We start from the raw sequence: 9,843 nt of genomic DNA on the forward strand, positions 1-9,843 counted from the left end.
CGTGTTCATTGAGCAGGAGAGGGAGGGAGCGCAAGAGAGAGCGGGGCAAGGAGAGGGGGTTTACTTCTATACTGTTTGGTAAAGTTGCACACATAGTCTACAATGAAAGCAAGGAGAGGTATGAAATTATTATTTATTTATTTATTTGTTTTTGGACAACGTAGGCTACCGATAAGTAAAGCGGGAGTTGTGGGTTGCCTTTGCGGCCGCATAAGCTGCAAAGCACTGCGTGAAACACTAGAAAGGGTGTGTCGCGATCCTGCCTTTTCACACCGCGACACAGTATCGTGGATATGAATGTCGCGATTTCGGTTTCGAATCGTAAATCGTTACAGCCCTAATCAAGGACATGAATGCATTTATAGAGGAAAGGAACATTTACCAGGAACATGTTTATGCAAAGAAAGAGCTTTATTAAAACAAACACACAACTATGTACAAAGAGAGGACCTGCCCACACAACATATGGGAAGCTCACGAGCAGCCCAAAAGCTACAACTCTGTGAACTGGCTGTTTGCTGCCTCGGGGCAAATATGTAACTGGCGGTTCTTTCTGAGGCCCGTTTTGCAGATGCCTATGGTGCGTGGCTCTGTACTTCGGGAACGCCTCTAACCGGGACTGCAGCGTGGCACAGAGTTCAGAGAGCTCCGGGCTACGAAAGGACAGCGATCGTACAATCCATCCAGACACCACGCCAACCACAGCACCTGGAAAATAGTCACCAAAAATAGTCTTCTATCCCTCTTTCTAAGATCTATACATATCTATTTCCTTATACAGCAGAATGAAAGCATATTCTTTAAATCTTACCCTTGCTCCGGTTCGTAGCACCTAAAATTTGTCTCCGAGTTGTGAAGACGGCGTACTGCTTCCTGTAAATTACAAGACAAAAAATACACTTTAATAAAGCACCTTACACTGGTGCTGCTCACTTGTTCTTTTGCAAGGCTACTAGGCTACCTTTAGCTTGGGCTACTAGGCTACTCTTAGCTTGGGCTACTAGGCTACTCTTAGCTTTGGTTTTAGGCTAGGCTACTTTTAGCTTAGCTAGCAGTCATTGAACATATTCTTACCGCAAGCTTGGGATTATGCACCCGTCTTCTCTTCTTAGAGTTAGTCTCTCCCGCACAATTTTTCGACTCCAGAGCACCCAACCGGTCCTCTATGGACAGCAACCTGGAGTTTACCAAATTGCTTGAATGACTTGCAGAGCAAAGAGGAGGTTACGGCCTCATTAAGAGGGAAAGGTAGTCTATGAAAACAAAATGTACATTTAAGATCGGTATCTATTAACGTAGCCTATCTATTTCCTTATAGCCTACAGCAGAATGAAAGCATACGCTATTATTTAAATCTTGCCATTGCTCCGGTTTGTAGCGCCTACAATTTGTCTCTGAGTAGCCTACCAACCCTGGTAGGCTACAGCTGGCTACCGCGGCTCTGATTTGATCTGACACAACGTAGGCTAACGTAAACCTAGATTCTAATGCTCTGAATTCACGGCCAAAATCAAATCCATAGTTCTAACTTTTTGATCACCAAGTCAACATTTCCAGGTCAACAACAAATAATTCCGCTACTTTTTATTGCTTAGCCTACTTACCACTTCAATACCATTGATTGTAACCGTTTAAACTGTAACTGTACCAGCTCAACTGTTCAAACTGTTGCCTAAAGTTAACTGTAACAGTCCAACACAAGCAAAACATTGCGAGCTCAATGTGTGTGTGAGTTGCTATGGGAACATACACAGACACAAATTTTAGGAAAAGGGCTGCTGATCGGTCTTCAACTATTTTGGTAGCCCATGATTTATTGCACATCCAGAAAAATACATTTGAGTCGTTACAGGCTCTGGCTTATTATGGAGCATAATAATACAAATACAAAGTTATGATCAAAAAAATGATCAGGGAGGAAAAATCCGAGGGGGCACGTGCCCCCTTACCTTCAAGGCATGACAACCACTCGCCTGGCACTAGATGATCCAACGCTCAGTTCTGCATATATTTTGTTGAAAATAGTCAAAATCATTTATTTTGCATCTGAAATTCTCATTGTGTTGGTGTGAAGGGAAAATCCGAATCTAAACTTGAGTCTATCGACTGTTTTAAGTCAGGTTACATTATTGGAGCTTGCAGGGAACAGACATGTCATACCCAGCATCATTTCTGCCTGTTAAGCATATTGCTGGGAGTTGTGTGGTTAACACATCCACTGTTTAAGCAAGACCAAAGGCCAGTCATGCCAGCATGCACAGTTCACTCCCCCTGCTACCCTGATTTGCATTTGTATAGCTCACAGCATTTTCATGTACATGTTAAAGCCTCCCCTAGAATTAGGAGGAGGGGGGTCATGGGGGGATGACTGCCAAGCAAGGCCCACGTCAACTTCTGACAATTCATGGCAGTTTTTGGCGTTGCCTGCAAATTGCCGTGAACAGCCATTAACCTGAACTTCCACAACAATCTACAGTGCCTCATACTGACGAAAATTCGCTTTGACACATTTCCTGTTTGCACAGCATTTTGTGTGGATGCTTAAGCAGACATGCATTATACATGAACTGGTGATTTCCGTGTGTTTTCTTGCTTCATATTCTGTCGCCACTATAGGGGACAGAACTGCAGCCTACTTCCAAAACTCTAAAGCTGCTTGCTGTCAGATTCGGTTCCAAGGACACAAGTTGTCAATTGTGTATCAACAACACTCAATAACAGTTTATGTGATGTGTTAATCAATTAAATTCCCAACAATTTGACAACAGCTAGTTCTGGACTAGGCTATTCAACTAGCCTGCTTGCTTGTGAGCGCAGTCGGCACCCGCTTCCTTATTTTATTTGGGAGAACCCGGGAAAAACGGGAGTGTTGACAGGTATGCACAACACCAACAAATAGACTATAAAATAACGACTTGAGTTATTTTCTGTTTACATCGGAATTGTCCACAGTGTTATGGATCCATTTGTCTGCAAATCAACATAGGCAACAACAACATCTATCTTTAGAAATACAGGAGCAGCTGTAGAATGGTTATAGGAAAGTTTGAAAACCTGTGGCCTAAAACATCAACGTTTTGGGCAATATTGGTGGTTGCATGTTAGATCTGAAGTGAATTGGGTCGTGATAGTCTGTCATTTTTAAAAAGTGGTCCCCAGAAAAACACTGCCGTAAACTACAGAATAGGGTTGCAAAGTGGTGGAAAATTTCCGGAAACTTACCGGAAACTTTCCATGGGAAGTTAAGCTGGGGAATTTTGGAAATATTCCAAATTAGAAACTTTTATGGAATTAAAGGAAATTATGGGAATTAATGGGAATTAACTGGGAATTATTGGTAATTCCTACTGTTTCATATACAGACATTAACATTTTGTTTTGCAATAAGCAATATGATTTTTTTGTTCGTATTTTCGCTTAGCTTAGCATACAACGCTAGCTACCATGCTAGCAGGAATCCGATTCTCTGCTTACTACTAGCGGTTTTACTAGGATTTTACTAACAAAATCCAATTGGTTGGAACATTGACTGACTATCAGTTTGTTCAGTTAGAATCCCAGAAAATAACAAATAAAAATACAATGACACAATATACCACCCCAACCAAACCTTATAGATTATGTAAGTTAAATATAAATTGTCAAACTTAATCAGACAGATTAATTGTCCCATTACAGTTTATGTAAAATGACGTACACCCATTTGAATGAGGACAAAAGTGACGACAAGCCCATAACTGGGCAACTCTGTTTGCAAACTTCCCCCAGTTTCACACGAGTTATTCCCACATGAGATGACATTTTTACTGGGAATTGATTTTCCCCATATACATGAACACACCATAGGTTTCCTTTATGTCTAGTAGCCTATGCTGATTGCTGTGTGCATGGGATTGACGTATGTGCAGGGTAGAAATTTGACTGAAATTGCATTAAATCAAGTTGTTTTAACTAATGTTATGCTGCAAGATGGGGTTTTGTCCACTACATTCAAGTTCCCTGTTATAGACAAACTTGCCATATTAAACATTCCCAGTTTATTCCCATTAATTCCTGTTTATTCCCGTTAATTTCCGTATATTCCCGTTAATTCCCATAGAAAGTTTCCAACTTCCCGGAATTTTGCAACCCTACTACAGAACGATACTAAAGATCACCTTGTTGAAGTCATACAGTAGGTTAGACTAGGCTAAATCAGAGCCTACTTTTTTATCAAGCTGGGGCCAGAGATGATGGCCTTTGGCGAACAGTTTAGGCCTACTCAATGAGTAAAACCAAACCAGTGTAGGCCTACTCAATGAGTAAAACCAGACCAGCTTAGGCCTACTCAATGAGTAAAACCAGTTTAGGCCTACACAATGAGTAAAACCAGTGTAGGCCTACTCAATGAGTAAAACCAGTGTAGGCCTACTCAATGAGTAAAACCAGTGTAGGCCTACTCAATGAGTAAAACCAGTTTAGGCCTACACAATGAGTAAAACCAGTGTAGGCCTACACAATGAGTAAAACCAGTGTAGGCCTACACAATGAGTAAAACCAGTGTAGGCCTACACAATGAGTAAAACCAGTGTAGGCCTACTCAATGAGTAAAACCAGTGTAGGCCTACTCAATGAGTAAAACCAAACAGTGTAGGCCTACTCAATGAGTAAAACCAGTGTAGGCCTACTCAATGAGTAAAATCAAACAGTGTAGGCCTACTCAATGAGTAAAACCAGTGTAGGCCTACACAATGAGTAAAACCAGTGTAGGCCTACTCAATGAGTAAAACCAGTGTAGGCCTACACAATGAGTAAAACCAGTGTAGGCCTACTCAATGAGTAAAACCAGTGTAGGCCTACTCAATGAGTAAACCAGTGTAGGCCTACTCAATGAGTAAAACCAGTGTAGGCCTACTCAATGAGTAAAACCAGTGTAGGCCTACTCAATGAGTAAAACCAGTGTAGGCCTACACAATGAGTAAAACCAGTGTAGGCCTACTCAATGAGTAAAACCAGTGTAGGCCTACTCAATGAGTAAAACCAGTGTAGGCCTACTCAATGAGTAAAACCAAATTTGGTGAAATTTTGCACTTTTTTCCCTTTCCACTTTGTGCAGTAATTTCATTGATTCCAATCGGAGGAAAGAAAGACACAGGCCGTTTTCTTGTTTAATTAATTTGGTAGTCTTATTATCTGCTAGCTAGGATATAAGCCTAATGCAAAACCATTTTCTAATATTTTGCATAGATTGGTTATCGATAGGCATAAACAGGGCGCCCAATGCGTGAGACACACGCATTTCAATTTGTTCACACCCTCACACGCCACACCTTGTATTGCTGTTCTACCTAAATATTATATATTATATACATATAGTATACATATACTCTTATATAGATATAGATACTTAAAGTGTCGTGAATATTTTCCTCTCCGTATTAAAATTCCCAGGGACACGAATTAATCAGAAGGAGATAGTAAACAATATAAAAGTACTTTATTATAAATATTTGTTCAAATGAATAGCAATTGGAATAGAAAAATTGGAAAAGAAATACACACATTTTCGCCAGGTGAGACAACCTCAAGCAGGATCTTCCGACAAAAATGTGCATTTCTAGGAGAGAGGGAGATAGAGATTGTGCGCATAAGTGACAATTATTTCTGGTGGGAGCAGAGTAATGAATACCTACAATAATTGTTTCGAATAAGACAAAAAAAAGATGGATGAAATGTATCTACGCAATAGGTATCCGCACGCAGGGGGGGGGACAGCGAGTCAAGTGAAATACATCAACCTATTCTGTTCTTGCTGTTTGTCTCACGATACAGCCTGTACTGAAACTATAGAAAGCCCCAGATGAATAGGCAAGATGTTTTGTGGTGCGTTGGAAAATGAGACATTTTATTTTTTATTTTTCCCCCGAAAAGTGGGGTAGCCACTGGCCTCATGAGCCAGTGAGGTTGGAAGTGGGGGTTAGGGTGTGGGGTGGGGACATGCCGGCTCGATGTTGGAAGTGGGGGTTAGGGTTAGGGTGTGGGGTGGGGACATGCCGGCTCGATGCATGAAACATGAATGGGGAGGCCACACGCTGATTCCATAATAATCAAGATCATTTAGTAATTAAAGGTAAATTACAAAAGTAACAGAGACTAAATGATAACGGGGTGTAGTGTAAATCAGTATAAGGAAGGAAGGAAACCAAAAGTGTCATGCAAAATCAGTCTAGGGGTTTAACAGCCGAAGGACAACGAAAGCCAAATGCCAGGAGGAGGAAGCCGGGCTGGCTGTTGTGGACGCAGGAGATTTATAATCCTGCCAATCAGGCACACCTGAACACCAACACCTGCTCAACAGGAATAGAGAAAGGGAGAGTGGTAGAGAGCCCAGGCACACCAAACAGGGCTGGGTCTAAGATCTGCTAATGTCCGTCACAGGGTGCACACTAAGACACTTGTTATTTTCCTTGTAGACAGACCCATGGCTACACTAGACAGGCAGCTGTTCCCAGGGCATGCTTTCTCTGTCTATGATCTGCAGGCTTAGGGCCTCCTCGACGAGGAGATTGCCCGCAGATAATTTGCGGCACAATTGAATGGTAGCCTATTATGGAACCGCGGACCGAAAGAAAAAGGAAACTAAACATTTTCCTGATTAGAAAATATTTCTTAATTTAGTGTTATCAAATAAAGAGACATGCAATTGGGGGGTAGTGATGTCAGCGCGCATTCAATGTAGGTGCGTGTCTGCGCAAGTACAACTGAACCACTGGAGATGACCTGTATAGAAACAACAAACAACATTATTTACAACAAAGAACGAAGCGGATCCTTGCTGTCCATGAAAACAGCATAGAGACTGGCTAGTCTAATCCAAAAATGTAAATAACAGGTCTTTGAATTGACACGCGAAATGAGCTGTTGTAGGCCTATAGTAGAAAATATCGTAGCAAATAGCCTGGTGATGACACAGCTTTTAAAACATTTATTTCACTCTCGCTGGAGAACGGGCTGTTGCGCAAACAAATGAATCCAGGTGATGATCTGCATCTCTCACCAAAAGCTATGGTTTTGCTAACACATTCGCACAATAAATAATTTCTGAAAGGTTCTCTCCATTGTTAATATGCAACATTTCTCCATGTGGGGCAGTGTCAATTATTTTGCAGTCACTTTGTCTGTTTTTATAACCCAGAAGGATCGATATACTTACCAATGGATAGCTCTGTGTCTCCTCTTTCATCTGATATGCTTGCCATATCTATGCGATCACGAGTTCGGGAGTAATTCAATCTAGAGTAATAGGTGCGCAGGTGAACGCAGAGAAGTATAGACTGTAAATATGATGCAATTTGATTTAATTTCATGATTTTTTTTTTATACTTGATCGTAAGTGCGTAGTCTCGTTGGAAAGCCCCACTTTTGATCTGTCACGCATTAAAGGTTTCATCTCGCTGCAATGAACAGTTCCAGAGCAATGTAACAGAGGAGAAAGGATGTGTTTTTTGACGCTCTTTGCATCAATCGGGTTCTAAGGGTTAATACAAAATAGCTTATTGGATGTCCTCTGCCTCAAAACTCTCCATATTTCCATATACAAATGTATATTTTCATACTAGGTTGCTTTCTTGGCTGTTGTGTTTTGAAATGCTGGCTGTAAATGTAGAAATGGCTGTAAATGTTGTCATCATGCGAGTAATAATGGTAACATATGTACAGTATATCTTCTTTGATTTATCTACACATCAATCAACATTAATAAACAATATTGTTAGCCTAACAATTGCTCTTTAAAAAATGCCATCCAACACATGTTTACTTTTGTGCTCAAATCACCAGATCAACAAACTGAAACTATGCAAACTTATTTTCAGATGTTACTGCAGCTATCTCTGGGCTCACAGTTTTTCCATTGCATCAGCCATAAAATTTACACCTGCAATAAAGGACCAGTGGACTCTGTGCCACAGAAGGCTATTTCAGGCAGCACATTAAGTCAAAGTCAAAGTCAAAGTCTGCTTTATTGTCAATTTCTTCACATGTCAAGACATACAAGGAGATCGAAATTGCGTTTCCTACTATCCCACGGTGGAGACAAGACATATTTTACCAATTAGGTCCACAGACAAACATAACATTCAAGTAAACAATATAAAAAGTAAATAAGAAGGCACATACAATGAAGAAATAAGAGCAGCAAAATTTGGTTGAAATTGTGCAATTGTGCATACAGTAGACAGTCAAAATAATAGTGCAAAAGTCAGGCCAATAAATAGCTGAGGTAGTTTTGTTTGACCTAAGTATGCAAGTGGCATAGTGGTGCAAGTTATGTAAGAGCAGCAGAAGTGTGTTCAGAAGTGTTTTCAGGACAACAGGACAACAACAACAAGTTGCAAAGTGTGCAAGTGTACAAGTGGAGTAGTGCAAGTGGAGTAGTGCAAGGCAGCCATTGTGGGTCCAAAAGTCCAGGATGTTATGTAGCTGAGGGTGGAGGGGGGAGAGAGTTCAGCATCCTAACAGCCTGGTGTATGAAGCTGTTGGTGAGTCTGGTGGTGCGGGAGCGCAGGCTTCTGTACCTCTTCCCAGAGGGCAGTAGATCAAACAAATTGTGAGCGGGGTGACTTGCATCACTCACAATTGTGGTCGCCTTGCGGGTGAGGTGGGAGGTGTAAATGTCCTTCAGGGAGGGGAGTGAAGCACCAATAATCCTTCCAGTGCAACTCTTTATTCAACTTCAACACACACATACATCCTTCAGACAGACAGACAGACAGACAGACAGATAGATAGATAGTGTAACGATTTGATAGCGAACCACACAGTTGTCCAATCAAAAGGTTTATTTGCTGGGAACGAGAGCTAAGACACAGACACAGAACACAATGCAAACAGGGCAGGTCAAGCAGACACACACACTACACATACAGGGGAGGACGCAGCCCCCCACACAAAAAGGATCACACACGAGGGAGAACTAAAAGGGAAACATGTTACAATAAAGACGCTAACATTACACACAAAACTAAGGAGAATAACGACATAAACCCCCCGATTGTTCGCTCTCGTAGCCCAGGATCCCCTGCGCGGGAGAACGCGAACACTGTCTTTTTGCGCCGACGCTACAATAGATAGATAGATAGATAGATAGATAGATACTTTATTCATCTTAAAGGAAATTTTAGGCATCCAGTAACTTATACAACCATATCACAACAAACACACACACATATATCTTACACACATAAAAATCACTCACATAAATGTAAAATTAAAAAAAAGGGCATATGAAGTGATTATAAAGGTCTGGTATGGACTGACCATGTGATGCATTGACCATGATAAGGTGCTATGGTAGAGTGTTTTCTTTTTTACTCCCATCATCAAATTCCTGAATTGTTCAAAAACTCTTTTATTATCATTTTAATAATGGCCATGATAATCTATGATATGATCTAATATGCTGAGGAAATAAATTCAAAAGTAATTCGCGTTTTTAAAAAAAATTTTTTATCACATACATTGCAGAGGACTTTATTTTAATCAACACCATCAGGCCGTTTTTTAAAAGTAAATGTTCCAATCAATGATCCAGGCAGCACATTTTCTTCTCTCTCCTTCATTTTACAGTCTAAATTTTACTGACTACAACGGCTCAGGGTGAAAGGTCATACAGAATCGATTAATCTGCGTTATTTTTTTTTAATCAGTTATTTTTTCTCAAATTAATTAATCGAAATTAATCAGTTATTTTGACAGCCCTACTTATTTGTGATTTGCAACCCCCCCACCACCACCACCTCTCTGATAAAAAATGAAAATGCATAAAATAAATTAATTTATGTGCACATTTAGTGATTGTACACC

Source organism: Alosa pseudoharengus, unplaced genomic scaffold (assembly GCF_046254945.1).
Source record: "Alosa pseudoharengus isolate Yale_2024_CS ecotype anadromous, Long Island Sound unplaced genomic scaffold, YU_APseudo_1.1 YU_APseudo_1.1_scf_19, whole genome shotgun sequence".
Taxonomy (NCBI): Eukaryota; Metazoa; Chordata; class Actinopteri; order Clupeiformes; family Clupeidae; genus Alosa; species Alosa pseudoharengus.